Source organism: Raphanus sativus, chromosome 8, assembly GCF_000801105.2.
Source record: "Raphanus sativus cultivar WK10039 chromosome 8, ASM80110v3, whole genome shotgun sequence".
Taxonomy (NCBI): domain Eukaryota; kingdom Viridiplantae; phylum Streptophyta; class Magnoliopsida; order Brassicales; family Brassicaceae; genus Raphanus; species Raphanus sativus.
This window is the reverse complement of record NC_079518.1, coordinates 9,672,475-9,682,053: the sequence shown is the minus strand read 5'-3', so window position 1 is coordinate 9,682,053 and position 9,579 is coordinate 9,672,475. Positions and strand designations below refer to the sequence as shown.

The 9,579-nt window shown below is 30.8% G+C and overlaps 1 long non-coding RNA gene across 4 annotated transcripts; it reads right to left on the bottom strand.

Annotated features, from left to right (window-relative positions):
- Window positions 1-342: 342 nt before the first annotated feature.
- LOC108832185 (uncharacterized) lies at window positions 343-4,582 on the bottom strand. 4 transcript variants are annotated; one of them, XR_001946475.2, is made up of 6 exons: window positions 3,699-4,582; window positions 2,985-3,529; window positions 1,541-1,593; window positions 1,222-1,358; window positions 982-1,025; window positions 343-762 (listed from the first exon to the last, which is right to left on the bottom strand). It is a non-coding gene; the product is annotated as an uncharacterized LOC108832185 (long non-coding RNA). The 4 variants fall into 4 exon arrangements; XR_001946474.2 differs by having other exon boundaries at window positions 2,985-3,096; window positions 3,484-4,577; XR_008937629.1 differs by having other exon boundaries at window positions 1,541-3,096; window positions 3,167-4,582.
- Window positions 4,583-9,579: the final 4,997 nt, after the last annotated feature.

Here is a 9,579-nt window from a genome sequence, read left to right as displayed (position 1 = left end):
GGAAAATGACACCGTAATTGCGTACACTTTTGTTTCTGTCTTTTTACCTAATTCTACAAACCGCTATCAATGGCACACTCGTGTATTGCATTGGTATTTCCAACCCGGTGGTAATCTTTTAAGACAAAGAACTCGAAAATCAGCATGGCTTTGACTTCATGTTTAATAAGGGATTTGTTATTGAGCTTAAAAGCAAATGGTGGAAAGGAATCACGGCGAAGTTTGGACGTATTAGGCTTGCGAGGAAAGGAATGTGGGACACAGATTTGATTCAGCGAGTGGGTTAGCTACTAACTCCCCACTACATTCATTTATTTCTGATTCAAAAGTAAACCACTCGGCTCTTAAAGAAGGTTCTCATTCATTTCGTCGATTGCCTTAAATTGGTCGACTAGTCCGCGTTGTATCTAGCGGAATTAAGATGAGTTGGTTCTAATTTCTATAAGCAAACATACAGATTTACCATCTAGTTTGGAGGTTATTTTTACAATTCAACCCCTATCCCAACGAGCTGAAAGATAGCAGACTTGATTATATCGAGAACACCTTCTCCATTCACCGCCTTGCTTCTTATGTTAAGATCAAGTAAGACAAGTATATATATATATATATATATATATGATCATAATAAACTCACAACTTTTGCTGTAAATTTGAGAAGATTGGCCGCAGGATCGTATCATGCTGTTTATTAGTCGCTGAGAATTGGATCGCTGACGTACTCTCATAACAGAATTTGCCTTATCATCTTTACGCTAAGACCTAAGCGTCAGACACATGTCTTGTTTTAGGTAAATGACGATAAATTCAACATGACTGATATGCGAAAAGTAGATCACACAAGAACATATTTAAAGATAACAATTTAGCTACCCTTTTAATCTTTTGTTTCAGATGAACGAAGCAAAAGCGTGAAATGGTTTAGCTTTATGGACCTAGGGCAAAAATATATCAATGAAGAAAATATGATAGAAAGTATACCTTAATCAATAAAGAAGCAAGTATACCTTAATCCTGTATGAGTCCTGTCCGATGAAAAATCAAAATAAAACAAGGTCAATACATGAAACCAGTAGATGTTAGATAATCTATTCCGGGCTTGTGAAGCAAAATGGGAGACAAAAAGATCTAAAGAGAGCATGACATACACCTTCAGATTGACACAATCGACATGAACCAAGTTCTCTGACTACCAAAAGCAGAGAAGAAATGAACTAATACCTCAGAGATGCTCTCTCTCTCTCGTACGCAGAGAGACGAGAAGAAAAAAGGCTGATGGAGCTGATGCATCCGTGATCACAAAATACAATAACCAACAAGTGCTCTTGCCAATCTTCAGTTTCAAGTCAACAAACCCACTGAATCCACCATGATTGAGAAACATAACTCAGTATTGAACTATGACAAAACACATAATGCAAATTGCAAGCAAACTGAGGTAATGACATAAATGTTTCTCCAGGATCATCAAGCTAGAAATCTATTGTCAATTTCACTATTTTTATCATCAATGATTTTAACTGAGTGCTACACTTCCAACCTTGAAATTTATATATCCTTGAATTATCTTCCCACTTGATATTGATCTCACTCCTGCAAAAGCAATCAAACACTAAATCAGGTTGTTATTATTGCTTTCACGAGGGATGTCTTTTCTTGCGTAGGTTTTTGGTGATGACAGTGCCCAAAACCAAAAAAACAGGATCCTGTTCAGCCATAGTAAACTCACTTGCACAGCAAGGATTAAACAAATCAATCAACACTTTTCTCACAATGGTATCATCACTAGAGTTACTTTAACGCTTACAAATAAATGCCCTCAAGCTCAATAACTTTTCTTTTGCTTTAGTTCACCTATCTAACAATCAGTAGAGCTTAATTGCTTAATTGGAGATGCAACAAAAGGAAGATAACAAAGATAGCCTAACACATCAGTATATCACATGGTGCTCGGCCTCTACATCAATCCGTGGTTATGAAAATATGATACTCTAACAAGATACAGTCTAAAATATTTCACAGTCGACAAACACAATCGTCTCTCTATCCCCTTACAAAATCTGAAGTCTAATGCTCATTTGAACCCACTGATTGAGAACTACTTCAAGAACAAATATCTGAATTTAAGTGGATGAAGACCAGCAGAAACAACACAGTCATCACAATAACCTAAACCAACAATAAGTACATGAAATTTCTAAAGTCTGCCTTATATAGAGGTCAAATTATATATACATGACTTACCATGCTAAGGAAAAAAGCTGGTGAAGCCCTTAAGACACTAGAACAGGTAATCAACCAGGTTTACAATTTGATTTCATCAAACACAACACCAGATTTACAATTTGATTTCATCAAACACAACACCAGACACCTGATCCGGCTCCACTGTTATCTATTCACGACTTCAACTATGGATTTCAAGGTGAAGCACATTAGACACCTGTACCCTTACCCATATTTCACAATTGGATTTCATCAAACACAACACAAACACATTTCCATAATTGAATGGTTGACACAAGGTTAGCAAAATGCCTTACAAAGCCAATAGTGAGGAGACAAAAAACCAACTCATGCCTTTGCTCAAATCAGACTCTAGCAAAATAACTGCAAAACTAGGCATACAATTACAAAGCCCTAAACTTTGATTAAAATACATTAAGTTGGACTTGGCCAGCACAACAAAAGATCAAACCAACCAGAATAAGATAAGATGAAATATAGTAACTCTAAAACTTGTACTAAACCAACCATTGCAATTAAAAAACAGCAGAAGAGTGATGCGATTTCAGTATAAACTAACGTTTTCAACCTCCTTTTGTACTATATAAGATAAACTGTTTTAGTAGAAACTAACATTGCGACTTGGAAGAAATAAAAATTATTTCCTAGCAAAATTAGACGCAAAAAACGAAGATATTTGCAAGGAAAAAAAGGATATATAAAGAAGTATTAGGTATAGGGTTAACCAATCTTTTTACTTTGGATCACAACTTGCAAAGAAATCAATTTCAGCGAATCTCCTCCACCTACTTCCGGGTCACATGCCAAGATAAGACTTCAATGCAAAAACGTGTATTAATCCGTACAAACCTAACACCAAAAAGGAAATTAGAGATGGAAGACTTTTAAGAACAAACAGCTAGATTCAGTGTTTCATTACCATTACTCCTTAGAAAAATTCATACTCCCATTAAAACGGTACAGAACTAGTATGTACATGTTATTCACAAAATTCCATCATTAATGGCTTATGATGAAACCTGAAAACCACATCTGGTTTCTAGAATTTGAAAAGAAAGAAGACAGATGCATATATAAACTGAGATTCAATTGCATGTAGCTACTAAGATTTTCAAAGAATTTCAACATGCAGAAACTTAAACAAACAAAAAAAAGAAGAAAAACGCAAATTATATCCGAAAAAAGACAAAGAGGCAATGAATAAATAGTTAATTAATCTCAGAGAAGAATGTGTACCGGTGGGGGTTCATGATCATCAAAACTCGCGCTTTTCTTAGATCCACTAGAAGAAAACAAAACAGCTAATTTTAAAGTTTATATTTATCATCATAAACCCCAGATATGAAAATCTGAGCTTTTCTTCACCAAAATGCTTGAGAACAAAAAATCTGAAGCATAGGCGAGCACACACTTCAACCCCTATACAAAAAAAAGATGAAGAAAAAACATACAGATAACGAAATGATAATGAAAGGGCGTCAGTCTTATCTACATCACCATGCCAGTGCACAACAAAAGAGATGATAAGAAGGTAAGTGATATGTAGATGATAAAAAAGGCCAAAAAAGTTGAGAGAAGAGAGAGAGAAAGCGAGAAGTCAGGCAACTGACAGAAAGAGAGGTGAGCACGCACACGCAAAGTTATTGATACATAACAGTGTCTTGCAAGTGCTCACTCTCTTCTGTCAGTTTTCTCTGTTGCATTTCTTCTCTGTCTTCTAGCAACTTATAATTAAATACAGCACCCACATGGACTTTCTGTGCAAAAAGACTCAAACTCTCTCATCCTCACTCCCCGTGCTCACAGATCTCTCCAAACCCTAATGAACATGCGAGAGAACCCTTAACTCAATCGTATTTCAATTCTCAGAGATCTAGCTGTTTGATGAGTATTTGTTTTATGGCGACACAGTCGGTATATAAAGGGGAGAGAGAGAGAGAGAGAGAGAGAGAGGGGGAGAGAGAGAGGGGGAGCTTTTCTACTTTTGTTTTAGTTTGGTCCAATCCTTGCTAAGAGTTCTACAGAGTTTCAAAAACATGTGTTTTATAGTGACTGGGTAAAAGAGCACACCTGGTCTGTCAAATTCGAAAACAGAAAACAGATTGAGGTCTTCAATTTAGACCGGCTTTTCAAAGGTGGCGCGTGAGTAACACAGCCGGCGAAAAGGCCATATGTGTTGTGTGTGTGACTATTTTGTCCAATGAATTCTTATGTCAGACCTACTTTTTTCCTTTATACTAATTTTGATGAGTTAAACATTTCACTCTGTTGTTCAAAAAAAACATTTCATTCAATAAGCCCCCGTTTGTATATATATATATATCACAACCCAATCTGTAACAGATTTTATTCGTGAATATGTGGTTAGAGTAAAATTCATTCTTGTTCATTGGCCCTTCTGAAAGAAAATGTTTACAGCTTATTTAACATTTGTACCAAAAAAAAATGTTTACAGCTCCAAGAAAATTACAAACTGTTGAAGCTTATAAGTTTAAACTTATTTGGGTTTTCCGTGATAGAATCTTTTGGCTATTTTTGAATCGTAACAAACCTCATCAGTTAATTTAACTTTTTAACTTAAAAATTATTAACTTATGTCATTTTTGTATATAATTTTGTAACAGAAAGTGATAGACGTTAATGGTTTGAAAGCTAAAGAGTTAAAAACACTTCCAATGATGTGGGACACCGCTTTGAAATGAAATTTAGTCACTATAGATTTTTTATCCAAAATAGTTTTTTACAAGTTAGCAAAAAAAACTTAATTAAGGATTTTCCCATTTAATAAAATAATTGAAGGTTTTAGTACTAAAAATATTTTTAAAGAATTTGGTGTAAGGAAAAAATAAAATATTAATTTTTCTCCAAATATCAAATGTTCTTTTTTTGTTAGCTAAGAATATTTTATCTTAGACAAAATAACTGTAAATTGACAAGAGAACTGTGATATCTTAAGTACATAAAGAACGCGACGGCAAAGCTAATTAAAGAAAATTCCACTATCAGAAAATTTGGATTCCAAGTAAAGAAAATTTTATTAGCAATCTCTGCGAGGACTAGTTAAAGAATTATTCTAGATAATGAGTTAACTCACTTGATTGGTGATCTTTGAATAAGATAGATAATTAATTTGTTATCAAATACTTAACTGTTTTTCCTGCTACCACCTGAAAAAACAGTGTTCCAAAATAATCATATAAACCATTATGAATCGCTTCGAAAATATTTTGAACTTTTTAAAATCAAAAGCTGATTCTAGCTAGTTTGCGGTTGCAGACGGTTGCGGATGCATAAATAAATATAAAATTAATTTTGAAAAATATATTTAAAATTTTAAATTAAAAATTAAAAATTAAAACATTATAAATAAAAATATGTACACATTTTATATATTAATTCAAATTCAGAAACAGTATCATAATTTATTTTATAAAAACTTTAAACTAAAAATTCATTAGAATTTTTAAAAATTAATTTACATACATATATAAAGATATATACATATATATATAAACCAAACAAAATATTATTTTAAAAGTTTTTAAAAATTATTAAAATTATCACTTTAAACTAATTAAAATTGAATATATAAACATAATATCATTATTAATCATATTATATTAATAATTATTATATTTTATCATAATATTATGTTTTAATAATGTTATAAATGTTAATATTGGTAAGTTATTATTAAACTGCTGCAATATCTCACAATCAGCCATTTACAAATATTTCGCAAACACAACAATTTTTAAATGTTATGTCAGTCAAACAAAACAGTTAATAACGCTTGAAACCGCAACTAACCTCATCAATAAATTCCCGTAACCGCAACTGCAACTACTACGTTTGAATTAATCGGGTCCTAAATGTTCGGATTGGTGAAGAACCTTGAGAAATCATATATAAGGATTTTTTGAACATTTTGAATTGTCTAACTCATTCTCTACGGAGGACAAAGAAAATCTCATTCTTTACAATAGTTTATTTATTGGTTCCTGTAGCCCGTTTTTTGCATAATTCTGAGATAGATTGGTAATTGAGCTTTCCTTGCTAAGACGTTCTTTAAAAATATCTTTAGTGATAATTAAAACCTTTCAATTATTTTTGAAATGGAAAAACTCTTCCGCTAATTTCTAATGTTTTATTTCCACAACTTACAAAATCAAATATAAATAGTGACAAACGCTAACATTTTGTAAGTTGATCATTTAAAATGTTAAACAATTAATTAAATGTTTTTACGATTCAAAACAATTAATGTCTTATCACTATCACTAGAAACCCTACGTGTTTTTTTCATTTCACTGAAAAAAATGCTTTCAACCTAATGATTGTTTTCCGTTTCCTAATTACAACAACCATTAAGTTACACAGCAATTTCAAAATTTCAACCATATGTCGACCATTTCACCAGTAGAGTTTCAGAGAAAGCAAAACCCTAATAATGAGAGTGTACTAGAGATGAAATTTGGATTGGGATTTCAGATATTCTGTGAATCTATTTAGAACCTCTTTTAAAACATTCTTAGAAAATTGTTCTTCAGTTTGAGAAAATTCGAATTTGCCATTCTCACTATAAATTAACCTTTTCCATTTTTGTATTAATTTTTTTCAAAATTTAACTGAGAAAAATGTATATATATATTATTAAATGGAATAATTAACCATATGAAATATAAACCTCGAATAACAAAAGTTCAAACCAAGTTGATTTGACTTAGTGATAAATGATTTACAACTGTGAGTACCGCTTTAGGTTCGAGTTTTCTTGGCCATCCAGACTATCTTAAATGACAAGAATACGCAGAATATCGTGATTTCGTGAAATTAGTTTTTTAGGTCTAGAAAACCTTTGAGGTGTTACGGTTATGAAAAAAAAATTAACTAAAGTTCAGACAGATGTACCTAAACATAATGTGAACGGAACACAAAAAGTTCAGACATATGTGTAGTGTATCGGGGGATCCCGTAGTGTATCTTTAAAGTTTTGTTCTTTCTTAATTGGGTCATGTTTCGAATTTCCTTTTTAGACGCTAATCATGATGACTAATTGTCTTTTATAGTAATATATTCAGTATCGTAATCAATAATTACGTGAAAAAACACTTCCACTAACTCAAAAAATTATTAATGGCATTGGTACATTGTACCAAGCGACTGAATTGGCTTGAGGGATGATTGGCGGCGATTAATGGTAAGGTACAGTCTTATCAGATCCTCTTGTCTTCCTCATTATTCATCTTTTAGAAACCCCATTTCGATATTTTTTTATTTTTTGAACAAATTCTTAAACCCATTTCGGTTTTTTTTTGGAAAACAAATTTAATAGGTAAACTACAGAATTTTGAAAGAGAAATATCACTATGCGATTCACCTTTTTTTATAAATACTCCCAGCTCTGTTTCAAATAATACATATTGTATGATTTTCACACTTATTAAAAAAACATATTAAAACATAGTTATTACTACATATTTTTGTAATTTTATGTTTCCTATATTTTTAAACCAATAAAATTTCAAGAAATGTAATTAATTTCTTTGAAAATCATAATTTTTTATTATTAGTTGACAAAAAATATATTGAAAATATAAAAAATACATCTTTTAAAACAGTTTTTTTTTTCTAAAACATGAATCTTATTGAAACGGAGGGAGTATAAATTTATACATTATTTGTTATGCATATTTGTATTATATTATTATGTTAAAATAAGCACGCAAAACAAATTACAGTAATTAACGATTATATAGTTAACACTGCTTCTTTCCAATCTTATGTTTTTAGAAAACATATTTTAACAAAAAGCAAGATCTTCGTATAAAGGTTAAAAACTGTATAAAGCAAGATTTTCATAAAAAATCACAATAGATAACATACATGAAAATAAAATTCCAAATCTTTTCTTTTCTTTTCTATCTATCTTTTAAGAATTTTGATTCCATATTTGGGAAGATTAGGCTAGTAGATAAATCTGTTTTATTATGTTTTGACCTTTTCTTTTGTCTAACATATTTAACAATCGGTATATTATTTATTGTATATTATATATAGTCATAGGGGGCAACAGCATAAACACATATTCAACATCACAGGAAAACATGACCCTGTCTAAATCAGCTTTTTCTTCTTTTGAATGTAGTGTGCTTAAAAGTTAAAACATTAGAAACCTAAAACTAAACCATCAAATCAAGTGATAAAACTCTTGTAGTACTAACTACTGCTTAAGATATATATTTCCATAACAAATCTTAATTAATCATTTGTTCCACTTGAAACAATAATAGCTATAGTGAGCCCACATTCTAGTACACAGTACAATGCAGCATTGTGGTTAACTTTGCAAATTTCATGATTATTTGTTCAAGAGATCGTTAGGCGTATTTAGATATTAAAAAAAAAAATTATAATTATCTAGTTATTTTGATCAATGTTCAAAAAAAATTGGTAGGCAATGGTTAATTTTTTTAAAAAAATTGGATTTAAAAAATCATTTTGTTCAAATCGACTTGACGGATATCTAAGCATATACCAATTTTAAAACAATGATTTTGATTCAGTAATTCATAAAAACTAAAATAAAATAAAAACAAATCAAATAAATAAATAAATAAATAAACACTTTTCCATCCAAGCTAGATAAATTTTATAAACAAAGAACGGAGCAAATTTACACTTTTTCATCCAATATAAATAAATTTTATAAAATAAAGAACAGTACAATAGTAATATTCAATATCAACAAAAATTACCTCAATTGAAAAATTCCTAAACGGCTAAAATTTTAAATAGATAAACAACACTATTTATAAGTGACTTTCAAGGTTAGAGATGCTTTAACAATAGAAAAAATACATACATTATAAATACTTGAATTCTTGGTACTTTGAACGTTTTGATAGTTTAACGGGGCAAAAGTTACAGGACCTACTCAATCACCCTCGCATGTAGAACTGAAATAATTTATTTGGACACTAGAATGTATAAAAAAAATCGACAATTTAATATCATGTTTTCATTGGATTATTTTCAGTTGATAAAAATAGTTTTAGATTCAGAAAAATGGTCTGTGTATGCAATAAATTTGGAAGATTTTAGATGCCTCATAAAAGTTTCTCTACTTTTCATCTCATACATGTACTTCGGACTCAAAATACAAGGACGAAACATCTGATGGAACATCCTGTAAGTGGTGCACAAAGTCATACGTTCTATTTCGTCCATGTAGATAAAGAGTCTTTCATTTAGTTAGCAGAGTATATTAATTGAGTGTGTTTATGTTGATGTCAAAAAAATAAAGCTTTGACATATGAAATGCAATTTGTT